The sequence below is a fragment of the Schistocerca piceifrons genome, chromosome 3 (genome assembly GCF_021461385.2).
Source record: "Schistocerca piceifrons isolate TAMUIC-IGC-003096 chromosome 3, iqSchPice1.1, whole genome shotgun sequence".
Classification (NCBI taxonomy): domain Eukaryota; kingdom Metazoa; phylum Arthropoda; class Insecta; order Orthoptera; family Acrididae; genus Schistocerca; species Schistocerca piceifrons.
In genome coordinates this window covers 960,590,497-960,611,069 of record NC_060140.1, presented here as the reverse complement: position 1 = coordinate 960,611,069, position 20,573 = coordinate 960,590,497, and the positions used below count along the sequence as shown (strand labels likewise).

Here is a 20,573-nt window from a genome sequence, read left to right as displayed (position 1 = left end):
AGGGACCGGTTGGTAGGACATGTTCTGAGGCATCAAGGGATCACAAACTTAGCATTGGAGGGCAGTGTGGAGGGTAAAAATCGTAGAGGCAGAGCAAGAGATGAATACACTAAGCAGATTCAGAAGGATGTAGGTTGCAGTAGGTACTGAGAGATGAAGAAGTTTGCACAGGATAGAGTAGCATGCAGAGCTGCATCAAACCAGTCTCAGGACTGAAGACCACAACAACAACAACAACAACAACAACATGTTTTTACATTGTTGTAATCTGTGGGATGTAGGTACAGATTATCAATCAAGAACTTGCTGTTCCCCTATACTCTTGTTGGGAATGAAACCATTGGCAGTAAGTTGAAAGTTGAGAATGATGATTCCAGTTGTTTATGACTGTTACTATTTAAAAGAAAATTAATGTTAAAATGGCCACATACTATAATCTGACTGTTATTCCTGTGAAGTTTTGTATTAAATAATTTTAACTGCAAAACAAACATTTTAATGTTCCCACAGGTGGCCTGTAAACTGTTGTTATTATGAGAAACTGAGTTTCCAATTATAAATTGACATCACAGCATTCAATATGATGTTCAGCACAGTACTGAGCCACATTTGTGCTTTTGCATATAAACTGCCACACGACCTTGCTTTAAGTTGACCCTGCAGTAGTGAGAAGCAATTCTATAACTATTTAAATGTATTTGATTGATTTCTGTAGCTTCTAGGTGATGTTCAGTTAAGCAGAGCCCGTCAGCAATAGTTTGAGCAGTGTCAGCTATGTCTTGAAGAGGAAGCAGTAGTTCATTTTTTTTATTTAAAATGCTCATAATATTTTGGTGAAATATTTTTAAGCTATTCAGGTAAACTGTGTATTTCTGATTGGTTTCTTAATGTTAGATTTGACATGAGATTGAGTAGGAAGGTCGGGTCGGTTACACCAAACAACACTCCCATTTTGCAGTAGTTCATTTATTCACCTAAACACATCAAAGGCTTACAGAAAACTGACATGGCGGAAAGGTAATCTTAGCTTAGTTCAAAGACGATACTCAGATTGATGTTGGTGTTGATCTCATCGGCGCCACACAGCCCCCCCCCCCCCTCCCCCCGCAGTACGGAGTACTCGACAGCATCGTCGGGGAGCTGTGTGGGTAGATGTTGTGAAGGAAGGTTCGGCCACAGAACCTGGAAGTCGTTGAAGCGAGCCGGGCATCGTACTGGGCGTGGTGATCGTGCGGCGACAGGTAGGCTGGCGGTCTATGGGTGGAACGGAGCGACGACAACGATGTCTCCGGTGGGCGTGGCGAACACACGAAGCATGTCCACGTCGATGTCGGGCGAGAGGGGAACACATTTAACCAGGTGGCAGGGGATGGTGGAGGTTGTGTCATGAGCACTGGATGAAGGTGAGATGTCGTGGATTATGTCCAGGGAGACAGGAGACAGGCACAAACACCTCGAGCGAGGGCACGTTCAAGATGGGAGGGGAGGGGGGGGGGGGCGTTCGACAGGGCGAGGCAGGCGATGGTGGAGAGGCTGAATGGACCAGCAAAGGACCTGGTGGCGAGGGTGTGATCTTAGGCAAGCTCGACGTGGGGAGAATGTGGTCACTCGACGGAGTGCGTGAGAACTGAGTAGGGGGCGAGGTCTGAGGAGAGCTCGACGATTGGAGCTGGAAGTCACTCGATCGAGTGAGTAAGTCCAATGTGGAGGGAGTGGTCGGAGCGTCATGAGCCACGACAGTGAGTGGCGTGGTCGTGGCCTGAAGGTGGGGTAGAAGAAGGCTCGACATAAGCAGGCTTGAGAGAGACTGTGACAGCTGAATCTTTCATCTGGATGTCATGGGTGTTGGCTGAGCACCAGAGAACTCGGTACGGACCGGTATATGGAGGTTGGAGGGGAGCACAGACAGTGTCATCTCGGAGCATGACGTACTCGCAATTGTCCAGAGATTTCGGGACGTGAACCTTAGGGCGGGAATGGCTGGCATGCGGAGGGATGTGGAGGTAGATGAAGTGGCGTCTGATGCGGTCAACGAAGGTAAGTCAGACTGAGGGAGAGAAGGGGAAGGGCTCACAAGTTCGCCAGGGAGAACAATGTTCTGGCCGCACACGAACTCGGCTATTGTGCCTTTGAGGTCTTCCTTATAGATCCCACGAATGCTGAGTAGCACAAGGGGAAGGGCCTCCGTCCATAGAGATTCGTGGCATCAAAGAGCCGCCTTGAAAGTGGGGTGCCACCGCTCGACTAGCCCGCTACTTTGCGGGTGATATGCTGTGGTATGGATGCGCCGGATGCCGCAAATGTTACAAATCTCGTTGAACAGGGCCAACTCAAATTGTCTGTCCTGGTCAGTCGTGATGATAGCTGGACATCTGAAACGTGATGCCCATTACTCGACGAAAGCTCGAGCAATAGTTTCTGCCGTAATATTAGGGAGCGGGACAGCCTCGACCCAGCGAGTTGTTCGGTCAATAGATGAGAGAACATAACGAAAGCCATAGGGAAGGGGGGGGGGGGGGAGAGGGCCGACAATGTCAATGTGAATATGCTGGAAACGCCCAGGAGGGATCGAAAAGGCGCCGAGGGGGATTGAAGTGTGCTTGTGTACTTTGCAGTATTGGCATGCGACGCAGGAGCGTGCCCATTGTTGGCAGCCCTTGTTGACATTTCTCCACACAAAGCACTCTGCTACGAGGTGGGCAGACGCACGAACACCGAGGTGGACTAAATTATGCAATGCGTTGAAGACAGCTCGACGGAGTGTGGTTGGGATGAAGGGGCGTAATGTGCCCATACTGTCGTCGCACCAGATCTCACCAGAAATGCCAGGGAAGGTGGTGCGGACAAAGTGTAGTGAAGAGGTAGAGTCTGAAATCAGGTTTTGTGTCTCCTCGTCGGCGGGTTGGAGGTTAGGCAGTTCAGAGAGGTCTAACAGCGAAAGTACGGCGTCGACTCGTGAAAGGAAATCAGCAACTATATTGTCAGCACCCTTTATGTGTCTGACATCGATGGTGAACTGAGATATGAAGTCTCTGTATCTGAAGCGGCGAGGAGGCGGGTCAGCTGGCGGGTTTGTAATGGCTGCAGCCAGGGGTTTGTGGTCTGTTAAAACATAGAAAGGGCGTCCCTCAACGTCAGTCTTAAAATGCTTGCTCCCTGTCAAACCCGGAATATTTCCGTTGTACATTGGTGAACTTGAGCAAGAAGAACTGCAGAGGCGAAGTTTGGCCATCGATTGTCTGGCTAAGGACAGCGCCGATGGCGGTATCGCTCACGTCTGTGGTGATGGAAAGCTGCGCATTGGGATCTGGATGGGCGATGGTGCAGGCCTCAGCAAGAAGATTTTTGAGGGCAGTGAAAGAGTCAGTCATAGCAGGGGTCCATGGAACGGGCCGAGATCCAGAAGTGTTGGTGCCTGCCAAGGCGTCCATCAGTGGAGCCTGAATCTCCACAGCCCGAGGTAGATGTCGGCGGTAATAATTAACCATCCCCAGAAAGCGCCGGAGCTCTTTGAATGATGAAGGTCTGGGTAGGTTTCGTATTGTCTGTACTTTCTCAGGGGGTGGTGAAATGCCGTCGGCAGAGACCCGAAAACCAAGAAAAGTGACAGCAGGTTGATGTATATGCAATTTGTTCTGGTTGGTCTCGATGCCTGCTGCCACGAGAGAGTTCATAACAGTTTGAACACAAGAATGTCATCAAGATATGTAAAGCAGAATTTTAGGTCGAATAGCACTTCGTTGATGAAGTGTTGCCAGGTCTGGGTTGCGTTTTTCAGACCGAAGGGCATGGATCGAAACTGAAATAACATAATCGTGGTGGTGATTGCTGTCTTCTCGATGTCTTCAGGTGCCATGGGGATCTGGTGGTAGGCCCATTTGTAATCAATGACAGAGAACGTGGTCGCACCTGTGAGGGAACTGGTAAAGTCGGCAATGTTGGGTATGAGGTAGGTGTCTATTATTGTTTGTGTGTTTAGTCGATGGTAGTCTCTGCGCATGCACCAGCACCCGTCTGTCTTGGGTGTCATATGTATGGGCGTAGACCAGCTACTGGCAGAGGGTTCAATGACACCGGAGCTTAGCAGTTTAGAAATCTGATTTTTAAGGTCGGAGAGGCGCTCAGAACAAAGACAATGTGGTTTACTGGAGATCGGGGGACCTGGCGTGAGGCAAAGCTTGTGAACCATGCCGTTGATGACGACAGAAATGTTGCTGGTGACACGGGAGGCAGTTTGTTTACCATGTGTGGCGGATCCGACGGGAGCCGAGGCGGCGAGGTGTCTCAGGACGCGGCCAGTGGCAGCACGGTGGGGGGGAAACGCTTGGCGCGAGTGCATTGTTTGTGTTGTCAGTGGCGGTCGCACGGCGGCGTGCAGGAGCCGAAATTGCATAGTTTGAGGTGCTGTCCGCGAGGGGCGGGGTAGGAGCCGTCAGTTTGGGAACACGTGACGCTCGTTGCGCATGCGCACTTGTGTCCGGCTGAGTGTCAAGTGCTGCCATGTTAGGAGGGTGTGGCCCTGCAGAACTGTCAGTACACATTATGGCAGTCTTGATAGCATAGTTGTGAGGGGTAGTGGGAGGCTCGATTGCTGGGATTGCAAGCAGATTCCGCGCACTTACTTACCTTGCTTTGTCCTTGCTGCAGTGTCTGTAATTTGTTTGCTGTATCGGAGAGCTGGATCTGTGTTTCGTGGAGCCAGAGGGAGACCTCGAAGTTTTCCTTGCATAGGTGAGCGACGTGCTCAAGCTCGACAAGGCACTTGTGTGCTGTTTCTTGTAACGTCGTCGACAGAGACGAGCATGTACGGATGAGATGAGCGCGGACCGATGTGTCACGGGGGGGTTTGCTCGATGGAACACAGGGGAAGTGAGTCTTGGACGGATGACGAAACACGGTGTTTTGCACTAGGTCTGGTGAAAGTTCGTGGTGTCGTAAGAAGTCAATGCCTTGTATAGGTTCGTCAATTTCGCACACTAAAAAAGTCCACTCGAGTTTGCAGTTTTCGGAGAGTGAGATGACGTGGGAAGTTGAACCCGAGCATTGTAGTTTAGTTGAATTCACGGCTTGCAGTGAAGTATGATGAGGGCGGATGTTCGACGACGCTAAGGACGTAGGCAGCAGCGAAACATCGGCGCCTGTGTCCACTAGGAAAAGGTATCCCGACGAAATGTCTTTAATGTAAAGTCGTCCGCAATTATCCGGTCGTTCCCGGACAGAATGGAGCACTGGGGGGTGCCTGTCATGTTGTGCGCAGGAGGCGGCACCTGGACCAACCTGCGATTGGCGTTTGGGAAGCAGCAGGGTGGTCTGCAGTTCCGTGCCGCCTCACTAAACCGTGTGTGGAAGTAACACTACAGGTAGTGTGGTTGCATTTCCTGCAGAAGGTTCATTGCCAGTGGCGGAGGCCGTGGTTCGATAGCTACAGCAGGTTCGGTTGCAGGAGGGGGCGTGGCCGTGGGCGGGGCCGGTGACGTCCCAGTTGCTTGTTTACTGCTTCCCAGAGCGAGCGGAACGGTCGGCACATTACAGCCCTGGCCACTTCCAAACGCATGGCGATGAGCCTGAACCTGAGCCTTGTCACGTAGGCAGTGGCTGGCGAAATGGAGCAGTGATGCATCGTGTAGCTTGTTAGCAATTGTCATTCATTGCTCGACAGGTTCAGGAGACCTCTGAGCCAGAGCAAAGAGGATGTGAGGAGATAGTTTATCTGTCCAGATGGCGGGGAGAGCTGTGTCTGAGAATAGATCGGCGCTGACCAGGGCACGTAGCCGTCTTCAGAGCTGGGAAGGTTTGTCGTTGCCTACTTGCTCGACGTGGAGCACTTGCCGTATTACTGCCTCAGTTGAGCGTGCAAGCCGACGTAGAACTGTCTTTTTGGCTAGAGTGTACCGGGTAGATGAGTCCGGGGCGTCGACCAGGTCAGCAATCGAGTCCTCCTGGTCGTGCAGGTGGGTGATGAGGCACAGAAAGCTGGTTGACTCGTCGAGTTTGTAATGGTTGAACACTTCGTCCACAATTTTGAACCAGGTTGTTGCTCTCTCGGGATTAAACGGCGGCAGCGTCGGTAAGCGTTGTAGAATGTTCAGAAGAACAGGTTGAGTTGAGTTCGTCGGGGCACTGCCTGAATCGAGCTGTTGTTGCTGTAATATTCCAGGAGAGTGTGCCTTCAGGGGATGTGGCGACAACGGCTGTGCGGGTGGCAGCGTGAAGGTGACGTGTTGTGGTTGAGCATGATCCGTCGCGACAGAGAAGGCCGACACGGGTGAGACACCGTAATGTGTCGATTGCGGTTGCAGAAGCTCAACACGTTGTGGGTGTGTTTGGATTGACACGTCGTGAAAGACCGACGCGGATGAGGCACCGAGATGTGCCGAGAACGGTAGCGGAAGCTCGACTAGAGCCCGCGTTGCGGCGACAGGTGAGCTAAAGTTCAAGGTTTGAGAATGCGTGTTCGTCCACGGAAAGCTTGACATATGATCAGAGCCGGGGCCACCTGTGTTGCAGGGGGGCTACGGAGGTGCGGGCTGTCCAGAAGCATAGTGTGGGAAATTATGTCGAACGTGGGACGGAATGTGTGAATGTTCACTGTTCATAGTCACTCCACTCAAAACGGTGTGTGGATAAGGTGAATGTCGTGGCACAAAACACTGAGGCATAGCAGTGGGGCGGAGGTGGAGGTCAAGCACAGATAACAAGTTATTGTTCCTGTTGCAGGCCGAGGTATCAAAGTAGGATGGCATGTGCTGATGCTGAACCGAGGCAGGTGCAGACGTGGTCGGATGCTGAGGTGGTTGACCTGTGGACGAAGCAGTTCCGGCCACGTGGCAGGTATCCGCGTGGTACTGCACGGATTGCGGCGTGGTAAATCGTTGTCCTGGCGGTAGTAGGTTGTCCGACGAAGCATTTGCAGAAATCGGCATTGGTCACGCATGGCACAGAGACCCGTAATAGGTAACTGCACAGCCGATGAGGGAAGGCACATGTGGCGGGAACAAAGGCATTTGATAGCCGGAGTCATGCACACTCCTAACCTCAGTTATTGTTGCAGGCCCAAAAACGTCCGTCCAAATCAGTGGAATCGTCGAGTGAGAGGCATCGTGTTGCAGTCCTGGCAGGTGTACATCGCCCGCAACATGATGCATGTCGATCACAAAATCCGGCATTAGGCACTGGGCTGAAGTCATTGTTCGAATGCTGTGTCGATTTAATACACGTGAAAATAACCGACGCGGAGGTCGCGGATACAGTAAAACGGCGAAAACGGAAGACTTTACAACTCGGGGTCACCAGTGAGGGGAGATGCTCGGGTTAGTTACACCAAACAACCCCCATTCAGCAGTAGTTCCTTTATTCACCTAAACACAGGCAAGGCTCTCAAACAACTAAACATGGCGGAACAGCCCGAAGACAATCTCAGAGTCCAAAGACGATGCTCAGAGTCCATACCGATGCAGGTGTCGACCTCATCGGCACCACATACTTAAGCACATGCTAACAGAGTTTGGAAAAGCAACCTTAACTTTTAATTCCATTCTTAAATTATGATGCAATACAATGTGTGCTGCACACAGATGCATTGTGGTGACATGGTGCTACTAACAGTGAACTGGGGTAAGTCCCGGCACACTTGCTTGCCTCTGTATTTCTCCATGATACATTCTGCATGGCAGTCATTGAAGGCATCATGAATTTCTCTCATGAGAGCCAAATATGTTTCATTCAGCATCTCGCTCTACAGCCGTACACTTTTTTTTACACCTGTTGTGCAGTAATCTCTGTTTCTTCAGTAGTTTCTTTACGGTGACTGTATACCATGGAGATTCTCTTCCATTATGAACTGTTCTACTGGGTACATATATATCCAGTGCATGGTCAGCTATGCTTTTAAGCACAAGCCATGGTTCCTCTTCATGCTTCTACCCTGTGCTAAAAGTTTCAAGTTCCTCACTGAGATATGACACTACTGATTTTTTATCTAGTTTGCTGAACATATATATCTCTTTGCTTGTTTTAGTTGTCTTTTGTACTTTGGTAATCATTGTTGCCACAACCACATCATGGTCACTGATACTAGTTTCAATGTGGACATCCTCAAAGAGCTCAGGTGGCCACTGTCAGATGTCTGTGCCGTCGGTGACTGTGTGTGTATGTGTGGGGGGGGGGGGGGGGGGGCTTGGTCGGCATTTGAGGGAGTCTTTGTCCAGTAGCTTTGTGTACTTTTAATTGTCCTTTATATGTACCTGTCTGTTGCACAATACCTCTTGTATGTGGTGAGTAGCAATCTATCGTATTTCATTATTGTTATTCCATTCTGAATTTTCCATTCTGGAATACAGTACCTAAAATTATTTGTAGCAATTGTCATAAGAAAAAAGACTTCTTGCAAGTTATTTCCAGCTCCTAGAATCTAGCAAATAGTGATCATCAACAAAGGTTTAACACTCAAAACATGTTATCTGGAAAAAAAAGAAGCACTGTATTAAGTGAATTTTTTCCTTTATTTTTGCAATAGAAGACATGGTAAGAATTGGGAAGGAAGTACTGGAGGAAAGAGGTGGTGATGTCTCAGACTTAAGGTTTGTATAAGTATTAGTTTGGTCTGTTACGGACATAATGAATAGTACTATAAAAATGCAAGCATACTTATTGGGAAAAAAGTGGAGGGGAGGGGGTGGGGGTTAACAGATCACTAGCTAAAATATTAAATTTTGTTTTGAAATAACCCTTTGGACATGGGAAGCCCAAATTCATAAGTTGAAAGGCAGAAAAGATCTAGTATTAAAAACTGCCCATATTACAACTCATTATCATTCATTGCAGCTTGGACTGCTTAAATGAAATATTTTTATTGGTGATAATTTTTATGTTCCAACATAAAATATTTGTAAAGTTATTGAAAAAATATAATAACCTTTTATAGTGCAGTACCTTAATTGCACCCATTTAGCAATAGTTCATTTATTAACCTTAACACATACAAGGATCACAAAGAACCGAACTGAACATGGCGGAACAAATGCTTAGAGTCCAAAGATGAATGCATATCGATGTTGGTGTCAGTTTCATTGGCGCCACAAACGTAATGTTTTGGGCTAGTTAAGATGGCAGACATTGGCTTCAGGTTTCACATAATGTGCAGAGTGAAAATCTCATTCAAGACATTGACCACTTAATTCATGCATTTCCATGGTTCCTGTCCTATTATCGTTAGACTACATGCTGGCCTTATGTTCCTGCATGTCAACATACCCCATAGTGTTGCTGCTGCTGTTGTGGAACACTACTTTTCCCCAAACCCAGATGCCCAGTGGCTGAAAATGCTGTGCATCACAGCCCCAGTAGCTTCACATAGAATGTACACAAGAATTGGCATATTTTATGCTTACAGTAGCACTACTGATTTTCAATTTGCCAATGTTTTGGATCACTTTTTTATTTGAGTGTTTTGGATGAGTTGGACTGTCACAAGGATGTCTGAAGATAAAACTGTATAATTTTTAAATTGATTGATTATATGAATCAAATAACATCAGTAAAACAGCTGAATGGATTATCCATTATCCAATAATGATATGTAAATGAAATATAATAGAGTGCCCGTAACTAATGTGCCATTCCCCACTCATTCTACACTTTCCCAGTTATCACCCTCCATAAATCACACAAGTGTGTGTGTGTGTGTGTGTGTGTGTGGACGCGCGCAGGGCGGGGGGGAGGGGGGGGGGGGAGAGAGACAGAGAGAGAGAGAGAGAGAGAGAGAGAGAGAGAGAGAGAGTAAAAAAAGTGGTAGCTTGTTCAAACACTAGATACATTTTCTGTGCTGTTATGTTTCTGTGTAGCACGCATCAGTCAGTCACCGGGAAGTCCGCCTTGGTAGCTGCGGGGTGGTGTGGCTGAATGCCAACTGCAGGGGGCCGGGTTTGATTCTAGCTGGGTGAAACTATGTTAGTATTTGTTTTTTCCCTAGTCATTCCTCTTTACCTTTCCAATAAGAAATGTGTAGTTCTGAAAGTTCATGATTTTTTAAAAGTAATATTATGTTTCTTACATCCTGGTCCCAATCTGCACATATTTTTGTGTAGGTAAAAGTTGACTTTGTAAATACAGAGTTATATTATAACATACATTACTGATTGGCATCCTTTTTTTGAAGATGGTAGATGCCAATCAGAATTGGGACGTACAGCAAGCTATTGAGTGGATGAAGGCACTGGCCGAGTTCAAGCCACTTTGGATCGAGGAGCCTACTTCCCCTGATGATGTTCTTTGACATGCTGCAATAGCCAAGGTACAGCAAATGCCCAGTAACTACAATTAAATATTTTAGGAAATGGAATTACTGGAAACAAAATAAATTTGATGTCAAAATATTTTTTGTTTTTCTGTGCATTTTTAAACAAAATAGGCACGAAACCACTTGGGATTGGTGTGGCAACTGGAGAGATGTGCTGCAACCGCGTAATGTTCAAGCAGTTTCTGCAGGCTGGTGGAATGCAATATTGTCAGATTGATTCATGTCGCATTGGTGGTGTCAATGAGATATTGTCTGTTTACCTAATGGCTTACAAATTGGGAGGTATGTTTAAAGCTGCATTATATTGGCTCTTTTTAAAATGCAACCTGTATTATGAACTCTTAGTCAGATGTAAAAATAATTTTGCATTTATTATGCCGCAGTACCAGAACATTCATAATGCTTAGGATATCTGTCATTATGAAGAGCAGCAATCTACATGACATAAACTAACTGATGGAGCATGTGTGCATAAACATTGAGATATGCCACTTACATTGCTGTTCACAGCTCCATTGCATTTTTCAAAGGAGATTTTGGGTCATGAGCAGATATCTCAGCTATTTATTTGTAATACATAGTCAAGTTCATACTTTACGGATGTGGTGCTACGCCATCAGATGAAAGTATCGTGTGATCAAAAAGCAAGTTTTTACTGTGACAGAGTCAACGGGGCCACCGCTTCTCTTCAATATGTAATTGTTTACCAGATAGCTTGTAGCTGTTATTACCAGCCACTCCGACAAAGTCATGTATTTCCAGGTTGTTGTGGTCCAAAGAGTGATTTTATAACCTGAAGTTCTGAACAATTTTCTGTAGCACTGATAGGGTAGATTATAGTACACACATCACTTTGGATTAAGGAATGTACCTCACAACCACTCTCCATACCATTTACATCTTGGAAGTTGCTATTGTGTTTCCACAAGCAACCTAGTCTTTCCTTACTGGATACGGAAAGGAACGAGAGGGTGACATCACTTCATCATTACTATCCAGTCACTTTTGTTCTATCAGTCTGTTATATCTATTATATTAACTCTAAAATGCACAAGAAACATTGTAAACTGTGCCAAATCATTTAAATATGATTATATTCCAGGGAAAATCTCTACTTCCTCTTTGGCCCACTCACACTATTCCCTCCTCTCCCAGTTGTCTCACTCCTTAACACCCCCTTTGATTCTGCTTCTGGAATCATACAAAACAGAAATATATATCTTCTAATTGTAGACAGAGAACTGGAAACCCTATTTGATTTTTTCCAAAAGAGAGTACTGGACCTTAAGTTTACTCTTATCAGTGCCACGTTGTAGGTCTGAGATTTGTTTTTGATTACTACTTAGAAAACTGCACAATTAACCAAAAGGTGCTCGGTTGTATGAAAATATAAGTTTAATGAAACACAAACTATTGAAAAAAAGTTTGGTGCAGTGTAATATTTGTCTTCCAAGTAACTATCTCAAATTACACTAAATAAAGTAACTATCTCAAATTACACTATAAAATCGCCATATACATTTTCTGAGCCTAGAAAATAAGCTGTGCAACCATGACAACCCCACATCACAAAATTCCTATAAAGTATAATTCATCTCTTAACCCTTGTGGAATATTTTCATCAAAAATTTATCACTGTTGAAAAATGGACACTGCAATCAGTTGGAATTGGTGTCATTCTATGTTGTTGTTGTTGTTGTTGTTGTGGTCTTCAGTCCTGAGACTGGTTTGATGCAGCTCTCCATGCTCTCCGTGTCATTCTAATAAGCTTGAAATGATACAGAAGATACACAAACATTTTCTGCTAAAATTATTTCAGTGGCTTACACTACCATATCCAAACTGTAAAGCTTTTTAAAGACTTCATGGAGTACTCACGTATCAATAAGTTCATAAAAGACATGTCGATACAGTGCACAACAAAAAGGAAGTATCAATTTTTCGAAACCTCGTTATTGTCTCCCGTCGTAATGCATAAATTTGCAATTTAGCTCAAAGGTGCCTACAGCCTACCTCTGTAATGGTGCAGAAGTACGGCACTCTACATCATCATTCCCTGGTTTGGCAGCGCTTCAAACAGCAAGGTGTCGACACATGCAAAGTTCATACGAGATGTAAGGTGGCTGAATGACGTGATATTGGCATCAAATTTCACCACAATTCTGCCCAATCATGGATGTGTCACATGATGGGAAGGTCGTAACACACTCTCTTATACACATTTTACCCCTTCCTTCGACGTTTCTGTGGTGGCAGTCAGAACTGCAACACGCAGCTTTGGGATCACCCAGTTTTCTTATGTGAAGCCGAGGAAAATATTTGAGACACACAGCCTCTCAGAATCAACACGAAACGCCTTCAGGAGCTGGCATAAAAGGTGGCACTGAAACGACCCTGGCCGCGCGGTCTGAGGCATCTTGCCATGATCCGTGCGGCTCCGCCCCATCAGAGGTTCGAGTCCTCCCTCACTTGGGTGTGTGTGTGTTGTTCTTAGCATAAGTTAGTCTAAGTTAATTTAAGCAGTGTGTAAGTCTAGGGACCGATGACCTTCGCAGTTTGGTCCCTTAGGAATTCACACACATCTGAACATTTGAAATGACCCCTTCCCTCGGGACACTGATTCCCACACATTTCTCAGATGAAACCTACAGTTCACAGTACAGGGAGCATCAGGACAATGTTCTTCACATTGATCAACACTGCAACCACATCCTGGTCAATTCAACCCTACTTTAAGGATGTCTAATGAACTTCTGAGCTGTGGCCTATTTTTCACCTGTGTTGACACCTTGCCGTTTGAAGTCTCACTGAGCCCGAGGTTGAAGTCACAGGGCACCATGTTTTTGCACCATTAAAGAGGAAGTTTGTAGCTACCTTGAGCCAAATTTCAAACTTATGCATCACAATGGGAGACAATTACAGGGTTTCATAAAAGTGATACAGTTTTGTGTATTGAAGTTCTATTAAACCACATTTTTTTTATTTTGTGGAGGTGCTATAATTTCAAAGATTCTGCTGTTTGTATGAAGATATTTTGCATTGTGAGGAACATGTGCCTTGTTACAGTAATTCTCATATTCAGGGGAGATGCCACGCACAGTTTCCAACACGTTTAATTGTTCCATTTCATTGCACTTCCTGTACAAAACTGTCATAAACTAACAGTCCTGTTCAGATTTCAGAAAGTACCTTCTTGTGTGTCCCAACTCCTAAAGAATGAAATCAGTAAGTACTAAAGCTGATACTAGTTAATTTCTAAATTCTAACACCAGTCAATAATAATTTCATTGTTCAGTAGTGAACATAGCACACAGTTGTGTGTTTGAAATTTTTGAGAATGGAGTTGATAGTTCTTATCTCCTCATGCAGTACTTCACTGTAATAATAGCGTCATGATCAGTGTATAAAAGTACAAACAAACATGAGAACATGCATATGCCCTAAATTCCTCTCCTTCTTCTTCTTCTTCCTCTTATTATTATTATTATTATTATTATTATTATTATTATTACTATCTGGATCATCTACACCTTCTAAGGATATTTTTGCTGTAGACCAAAAGCAGATTGAAAGGTTGCAGCTGTAAAATGAGCTGTCACGACTAGTGATTACTTTGGGTGATGAATTTGCAGAGATGATCTCATTCAGTCCTTTATAAACATCGGCATTCTTACATTTCTGAACAATGCAAATTGGAAACACACACAACACACATCTGAATCAGTTATCAGAATTGTTGGCACATATTGTAATCAATATACACATAAGCAAAAGTATCGCACTTTGTTCAGTATGGATTTTCGTGAATCTGTTATTGAGCTATCCAATAAGTTGGGCAACAGTGTACACAAATGCTGCCAACTGCATTCTTTGATCATTTGATTTTCAGCTGCCTCAAACAAAGCTTACAAAATATAAGTTCCCCTGAATTGTTGTGTAATCATTACTTAAGTCCTTGTAATGTGCCCAAGATTTATGCAGAATGAGACATGCCTACATCATTTTTTTTTTCTTTTTGATTTATTTATTTATTCATTCATTCATGGTACAATGTGTATTTTATAGACATCGTCAGTGGTTGGTAACTTTTTCTTATTAAGTAATGTATATAATTTCTTACTTTTTTTGTAGTTCTTATACTTATTCCTACAGCATGTCTAGTTATGTCATATATTGTTGCATAACACATGCTCTTAGAAATAAAGTTATGTATTACAGTTTAAAGACAATTATTCGCCTGTTGAGGGCTTGATAGCCTTTCGCAGTTTTGCTGAGTTGTTGTTTTCATTTTATGCACAATATACTGATCCAGCTTTCTACTTCAGGCACAGCAAGCTATGCTGTTGTGTGTATGTGTTACCTGGATTCAAACCAGATTGTGAACTATTGTTGGACCCACTCTGCTATTTATAACTGAGTTTTATTTCTGATGCCCACTATGCCCCTTGGTTTTTCACAGACAGCACTGGCATTGGTGAAAATCAAATTCCCTCGACACAATGAAAGAGAAACCCAATATCAGCTGCATAAGAGCGCTGAAATAATTCAATGGCAACTAGTGAAAATTTGTGCCAGACTGGGACTCAATCCTGGATTTCCTGCTTTAAGTGAGGGGTCGTGTTAATCGCTTCAGCTATCTGACTATCTTTCGGACATATCCAGAAGAACAGACACCACACATATAATAGTAATATTTAGGCCATTTTCTTGCGAGAATCGTATGAGATACTGCAAGCAATAAGGAAAATGGACCAGAGGAGTTACGAAATCAATGTGCGGCAAGCTGGGAATTTGGGTTGGACAAGAATCATGCTTGGATAACTGAAGCAAGTAGGAGACTGCCTGCCTTAAGCAGGAAATCCAGGTTAGGTTGAGTCCCAGTCCAGCATGAATTTTCACTTGTCACCACTGAATTATATCAATGCCATCATGCAGCTGATGTTGGTATCTCTCTTTCATCATGTACCATATATATGCGTCCATGGAATCATGACTGTATGGTGTTTGTTCTTTCAGACATGCCCGAAAGAACAGACACCACATGTCCCGAAAGAAAAGACACCACACATGTAAAAGTAATTCTCTCACCTTCTTCCAACTCTGGTGGACATTATGACTGACAATATTTTAATAAACTGAGTGCTAGCCTCCAAGTGCCTTCCATGTTCTTCAGGTTTTCTGACACCTTCATTTTGATAGACTTCTTAATTATGCTGTCCCAGAAATGGTTGGAGTCCAGGCAGCGAACACACAAAACAGCAAAACTCATCATACCTGAAGAAGATGGCTAGGGCAGTCATCAAAATATTGTGCATAAAATGGAACCAACAGCTCAGCAGAACACCCGGAAGCACACTATTAATCATTTGCACAGAGAAAACCTGAGGGATCACATTGAGGGCTGTTTTAAATTGTTAAATAAAATAATGGCATGTATTTTGCAGTATTCAAAATAATTGTTACAATAATTGTGGATCAGACAAAAATAATGATTCACACGATAGACCTGCACTCCCTTCTACGTTGAAGATTCAAGTGATGGATACACACGCAAAAAGTGGTGATGGCTATTAAGCATTCAAACTCACATTCCCCTTTTGGACAGAAAGATTAAAACATAAAAAGTATGTTCACTTTAGTTTATTTAATGTCTGTTCTGAAGGAGGATTTGGATGAAATGATAAGTCACCACTGACCTACCATTGACCTCCAAATCATAACATTCATAACATTAAGCGGGCGGGCAGGCAGGCAGGCAGGCAGGCAGACGACCCCCTCCCCCTCCCCCCCCCCCCCCCTCCCCCATGTACATGTGACTCTGAAGAAAGTAACAAAAACTTTGTATGGCAGCTCTACGTGTTCAAAAGCTGGTGTTTTCCATTATATTCATGGAAATGAAGGAAGGATTAATTGTTTTTTCTTTATTACAGTTCCAGTTTGTCCTCATGCTGGTGGTGTTGGACTCTGTGAGATGGTGCAACATCTCCAGATATTTGATTACATTTGTCTTTCGACAACGAAGGAGAACCGAGTAATTGAGTATGTCGATCAGCAGCACGAGCATTTTGAAAACCCAACCAATGTTAAACATGCTCACTACATTGCACCTACTGTAAGTATTCACTGACACAGAAATCCATCACAATGAAATACAGATGAAAACCTAAATTGCAATAGAAGTAACTTAAGAGAATCACAAGTATACACATGGCTTTCCTGTGTAGCATTGCTCTTACTTCAGGATATAAAACTGTCATCAGATGAGAAATGACGTAAATGAAGATATTAATTATTTGTAAAACAATTGAAAAAGCAAAATACACCATAAATAACACAAAAAATGAAAGAGGCAGTTGGCGATACTATCAGTCCATGGCTTTTAGCAAGCTTTGAGACAGCCCTCCAGTTTGTCTTTATATTGATATTTTGCTTGGACCGTCTAAGACCAAATTAAATCTTGTTGCATTTGGGAGTGAACTTTTAATTCAGCCCAAATGCCCTTAATTCTGTGTCAACGAGCTTGCTTACACTCCTCCGTCCAAGGGGACATGGCATCTTCTTTTTGGTTCTGTATCTTAGTGTAGCCCACTCATCACAGTTTTCTTGATGAAGAGATTCTTGTCAAAGGTATCTTCAGGTTTGATTGCTACAAGTTGGAGGTCGTCTTTGGGATTACTAAACCAGGGCATTCTGTTTTTGAGGTTTGCAGAAAGAAAGAGGAAGATGATCTTGGTCAACCTGTTCCTGCCCATCCACTCTAGATAATTGTAAAATTGTGCACTTCTTTTGTAGATTGTGTATACTTTCTTGCCTTTGCCACAGACTTGTGGATGACATTTATGTAATTGGATCCAACAATTGCCCTAATAATTCTGCGTTTTTTTTTTTTTTTTTTTTTTTTTTTTTTTTTTTTTTTTTTTTTTTTTTTTTTTTTTTTTGTCTGGTTCTTCAAGGATGGCCTTTATTTGTATTTACGGATAGGGTTTTGGCTCCATACATAGCTAATGACTTCAGAACCATTTCATAATGATGTATTTAGGTTTTATGAAAGGCATTTTTTCTTGTATATCATGCAAGACTTTTGGAAATCTGTTTCAAGTTGCATATTTATGCCTTAACTGCTTCCATGTCAATTTTCTTTTTTCTCATAATGATCTCATCCAGGCACTTCAGTTTTTCTACTCTGCTGACATCTCCATAACTCGTCCAGAGGTGTGGGGACGCAGCTTTTATGTTATTCATTACTTCCGTTCTTTCAAATGATATCTGAAAGGCAGTTTGTTTGGCATTTTCTTAATATTTCAGTTTGAATCCTAGCCATTTCTACAGCAGCAAAAGCTAGACATCTAGCAAGATTACCTTGGATTTAGTTCCCATTCTCATCAGGTTATAGGTGGTTTCCATCAATTTTGATCACGTCTTGATGATTTTTTCAAGAACACAGTTAAGAAGCATCACCTTTCCTGACACCTATTTTGATCTCAAAGCAATCTGAGAGAGGTCATAGGAACTTTATCTTGGAGTTTGTATCTGTCAGGGTGACTAATTAATGCTAGCAGTTTAACGTAAACTCCAAATTCTTTGAGGTTGTTTAACAGGACAGCACAGGCTATTGAACTGTAGGCTTTCTTTAACTCCACAAAGACTGATACATATTGTTTGGACCTTAATAGTATATGTATATTATTATTTTTATTGGTATTTACATAACATTTTATAGTAACCTTTTACCTGAAAGGTTTCTGCTGATTTTCTCCAATGATGTACAATTTGTTTTAAGCAGTTATTGGCCTGTAAATGAAAACTCCTACACATTAATTGGTTGTAGCCCCAGTTTCATGACAGAATCAGCAAGTTGTTTAAGTACAATTCCTGTCAGGCTTGTCAGTCTTTGAAATTTTATCATGATGTTTCCTATTTTGCTTTGTTAATCCAGGGTAACACAAAAATTTCCAACCATTTCAGAAATTCATTGAGCACCCAGCTAAATAAATAACATAGTTTGAAAACAAAAACAGTCTTGATTGTGAAATTATTTAATTTCAATGACATATACACTACTGGCCATTAAAATTGCTACACCACGAAGATGACGTGCTACAGACGCGATATTTAACTGACAGGAAGAAAATGCTGTAATATGCAAATGATTAGATTTTCAGAGCAGTCAAGCAAGGTTGGCGCCGGTGGCGACACCTACAACGTGCTGACATGAGGAAAGTTTCCAGCCAATTTCTCATACACAAACAGCAGTTGATCAGTGTTGCCTGATGAAACATTGTTCTGATACCTCGTGTAAGGAGGAGAAATGTGTACCATCACGTTTCCGACTTTGATAAAGGTCAGATTGTAGCCTATTGCGATTGTGGTTTATCGTATCGCGACATTGCTGCTCGCGATAGTCAAGACCCAATGACTGTTAGCATAATATGGAATCGGTGGGTTCAGGAGGGTAATGCGGAACACAGTGCTGGATCCCAACAGCCTCGTATCTCTAGCAGTCGAGATGACAGGCATCTTATCCGCATGGCTGTAATGGATCATGCAGCCACGTCTCGATCCCTGAGTCAACAGATGGGGACGTTTGCAAGACAACAACCATCTGCAAGAACAGTTCGACGACATTTGCAGCAGCATGGACTATCAGCTCGGAGACCATGGCTGCGGTTACCGTTGATACTGCATCACAGACATGAGTGCCTGCGATGATGTACTCAACGACAAACCTGGGTGCACGAATGGCAAAACGTCATTTTTTCGGACGAATCCAGTTTCTGTTTACAGCATCGTGATGGTCGCATCTGTGTTTGGCGACATCGTGGTGAACGCACATTGGAAGCATGTATTCGTCATCGCCATACTGGCATATCACACGGCATGATGGTATGGGGTGCCATTGGTTACACGTCTTGGTCACCTCTTGTTCGCATTGACGGCACTTTGAACAGTGGACATTACATTTCAGATGTGTTACGACCCGTGGCTCTACCCTTCATTCGATACCTGCAAAACCCTACATTTCAGCAGGATAATGCACGACCGCATATTGCAGGTCTTGTACGGGCCTTCCTGGATACAGAAAATGTTCGACTGCTGCCCTGGCCTGCACATTCTCCAGATCTCTCACCAACTGAAAACGTCTGGTCAATGGTGACCGATCAACTGGCTTGTCACAATACGCCAGTCACTACTCTTGATGAACTGTGGTATTGTGAGAAGCCGCATGGGCAGCTGTACCTGTAGAGGTCAACCAAGCTCTGTTTGACTCAATGCCCAGGTGTATCAAGGCCGTTATTGCGGCCAGAGGTGGTTGTTCTGGGTACTGATTTCTCAGGATCTATGCACCAAAATTGCGTGAAAATGTAACCACATGTCAGTTCTCGTATAATATATTTGTCCAATGAATACCCGTTTATCATCTGCATTTCTTCTTAGTGTAGCAATTTCAATGGCCAGTAGTGTAAATAACATTCTTATGTAGCAGTAAGATCAAGGACACACCCCACCGTGATACTTGAGCTACGCAGTTGTCTTTATAATACATTCCCTCAAACTGTGTTCATTTACCATTGCTGTACAGCACCTGCCTCCCATACACTATGTAAGGAGTTTCTGGACATCCTGCTGAATGCACTCTGCACTGAGTCACAATATACATCTGATGGTGTATAAGTACAAATACAACTATTGATATTTGTCTCAAATCAGTCACTAGAGAAACCTGATCAAGTTGAATGATGCATGGTTGTAGGGACTTTTGCCCGTCTATCAGAGACATTCCTCAGGAACTACAAATGCTCAGGTACACTGTTAGTGGTGCTATTGTAAAACAGAAGAGTCAGGGAAGTATTAAACCTAATTACTGCTGTGGCAAGCAGACTAACTTATGAGGACTGGTCAAAATTCTGAAGTGTACCACATAAAGCAATGGTCAGACATCCTCGGAAGCTACTGAAAAGGACTTCAGCTGCACTTTATAAGAAATGAGTTGTTTGTACACTGCTTAATTATAGATACTGTACCAGTTAATTTATATTTTAATTTTAATTATGTGCTGTATCTTTTAACAGGCTCCAGGTTACAGTACAAAGATGAAAGCTGAATCAGCAGAATCTTATGAGTACCCACTTGGACACGAATGGGAGAAGATGTTTAATGAGGGAACATTCCAACGACCTCATGTACCACTCAGTTAAAATACAAATTTGTACTTCAAAAATAAGCTGAAATAAAACTTTCTTTTATTCAATGCATATTACCATTGTTAATATTTCTT

The 20,573-nt window shown here is 43.5% G+C and overlaps 1 pseudogene; it reads left to right on the top strand.

Annotated features, from left to right (window-relative positions):
• The first annotated feature begins 10,156 nt into the window (after positions 1-10,156).
• LOC124789860 lies at positions 10,157-20,550 on the top strand (annotated as a pseudogene).
• Positions 20,551-20,573: the final 23 nt, after the last annotated feature.